The sequence below is a fragment of the Schistocerca serialis genome, chromosome 11 (assembly GCF_023864345.2).
Source record: "Schistocerca serialis cubense isolate TAMUIC-IGC-003099 chromosome 11, iqSchSeri2.2, whole genome shotgun sequence".
In the NCBI taxonomy this organism is placed as follows: Eukaryota; Metazoa; Arthropoda; class Insecta; order Orthoptera; family Acrididae; genus Schistocerca; species Schistocerca serialis.
Window position 1 is genome coordinate 122,270,715 of NC_064648.1, and position 2,802 is coordinate 122,273,516.

Consider the following 2,802-nt stretch of genomic DNA (forward strand, 5'->3'; position numbering starts at 1 on the left):
AAGAGTCGAAACAAGGCCCCGGGAGTAAACAACATTCCATTAGACTACTGACAGCCTTGGGAGAGCCAGTCCTGAAAAAACTCTACCATCTGGCGAGCAATATGTATGAGAGAGGCGAAATTCCCTCAGACTTCAAGAAGAATATAGTAATTCCAATTCCAAAGAAAGCAGGTGTTGACAGATGTGAAGATTATCGAACAATCAATTTAATAAGCCACGGCTGCAAGATACTAACACGAATTCTTTACAGACGAATGGAAAAAACTGGTAGGAGCCAACCTCGGGGAAGATCAGTTCAGATTCCGTAGAAATGTTGGAACACGTGAGGCAATACTGATCCTACGACGTATCTTAGAAAATAGATTAAGGAAAGGCAAACCTACGTTTCTAGCATTTGTAGACTTAAAGAAAGCTTTTGACAATGTTGACTGGAATACTCTCTTTCAAATTCTGAAGGTGGCATGGGTAAAATACAGGGAGCGAAAAGCTATTTTACAATTTGTACAGAAAGCAGATGGCAGTTATAAGAGTCGAGGGGCATGAAAGGGAGGCAGTGGTTGGGAAGGGAGTGAGACAGGGTTGTAGCTCCTCCCCGATGCTATTCAGTCTGTATATTGAGCAAGCAGTAAAGGAAACAACAGAAAAATCCATGGAGAAGAAATAAAAACTTTGAGGTTCGCCGATGACATTGTAATTCTGTCAGAGACAGCAAAGGACTTGGAAGAGCAGTTGAACGGATTGGACAGTGTCTTGAAAGATGGATATAAGATGAACATCAACAAAAGCAAAACGAGGATAATGGAATTAAGTCGGGTGATGCTAAGGAAATCAGATTAGGAAATGAGAAAGTAGTAAAGGAGTTTTGCTATTTGGGGAGAAAAATAACTGATCATGGTCGAAGTAGAGAGGATATAAAATGTAGACTGGCAGTGGCAAGGAAAGCGTTTCTGAAGAAGAGAAATTTGTTAACATCGAGTATAGATTTAAGTGTCAGGAGGTCGTCTCTGAAAGTATTTGTGTGGAGTGTAGCCATGTATGGAAGTGAAACATGGACGATAAATAGTTTGGACAAGAAGAGAATAGAAGCGTTCGAAATGTGGTGCTACAGAAGAATGCTGAAGATTAGATGGGTAGATCACATAACTAATGAGGAGGTACTGAATAGAATTGGAGAGAAGAGAAATTTGTGGTACAACTTGACTAGAAGAAGGGATCGGTTGGTAGGACATATTCTGAGGCGTCAAGGAGTCACCAGTTTAGTATTGGAGGGCAGCGTGGAGGGTAAAAATGGTACAGGGAGACCGAGAGATGAATACACTAAGCAGATTCAGAAGGATGTAGGCTGCAGTAGGTACTGGGTGATGAAGAACCTTTTACAGGATGGAGTAGCATGGAGAGCTGCATCAAAGCAGTCTCTGGACTGAAGACCACAACAACAACGATCAAAATGTGGCAATGGCGTAAATTTGTACTACTCAATACAGAACAGACTCCTCTCTCATGAAATTAAATCTTAACAAAAACAAAAGATTACTGTCCAAGATTAATTATCTAAACGCGCTTCACTACAAAGTAATAAAGAATATCTTTGTCTCTCTCTTTCGTACTGTCACACTAATGCATAGAAATCTTATTACATGATACACAATATATTTAAAGTTTGTGTTAAAAGTTAGGCACCTGTAACTGATACGTGTTATTCCTAGAAAAACTAGCAATAATTTTTTATAAGACAGGTTTGTGTGTCCTCTATCTAGACTTTCCCCTAATGCCAAATTTCACCGCACTGTCCTAACGGATACGTTCGTTTTACGTCCCACATTTGTATCTGGGGTTATTTCACGCAGTGTTGCTTGTCTGTCAGCACCGACAACTGTAAGCATACGCCGCTGCTCTCGGTCGTTAAGTGAAGGAGGTCGGCCACTTCGCCGTCCTTGGTGAGAGGTAATGCCTCAAATACGGTATTCTGGATACTGTGGATCTCGGAATATTGAATTCCTTAACGATTTCCGAAATTGAATGTCCCATGTTCTAGCTTCAGCTACTATTCCACGTTCAAAGTATACTAATTCACGTAGTGCAGGAGACGTCGGAAAGATTTCAGGATGTAACATCAGAATAGAAGTGGCAACAGCCTTGCCGCAGTGGCTACAACGGTTCCCGTGAGATCACCGAAGTTAAGCGCTGTCGGGCGTGGTCGGCACTTGGATGGGTGACCATCCGGGCCGCCATGCGCTGTTGCCATTTTACGGGGTGCACTCAGCCTCGTGATGCCAACTCAGGAGCTACTCGACCGAATAGTAGCGGCTCCGGTCAAAGAAAATCATCATAACGACCGGGAGAGCGGTGTGCTGACCCCACAACCCTCCTATCCGCATCCTCCACTAAGGATGACACGGCGGTCGGATGGTCCCGGGAGGCCACTCGTGGCCTGACGATGGATAGCTTTTATTTATGATCAGAACGCCACCAAAGCAGTGGCCTTTTATGCCTTGCATATGCGACACTGCCGTCATCTGTATATGCGCATAACCGTGAATTTTGTAACCTCACTGTATGTGAGGACTAGGATGCAGAAAGGCGTTTTAACGAATGCATGCTGTGACGTCTGCTACGAACAGGGCTATCGTCGCTTCTCTCCGCCACTGTTGTTCTTGTTGTTGTGGTCTTCAGTCCTGAGACTGGTTTGATGTAGCTCTCCATGCTACTCTATCCTGTGCAAGCTTTTTCATCTCCCAGTACCTACTGCAACCTACATCCTTCTGAATCTGCTTAGTGTATTCATCTCTTGGTCTCCCTCTA

General features: G+C 43.6%; 1 pseudogene; it reads left to right on the top strand.

The window, feature by feature from the left end:
- Positions 1 to 2,126: 2,126 nt before the first annotated feature.
- LOC126427504 (5S ribosomal RNA) lies at positions 2,127 to 2,244 on the top strand (annotated as a pseudogene).
- The last annotated feature ends 558 nt before the right edge of the window (positions 2,245 to 2,802 follow it).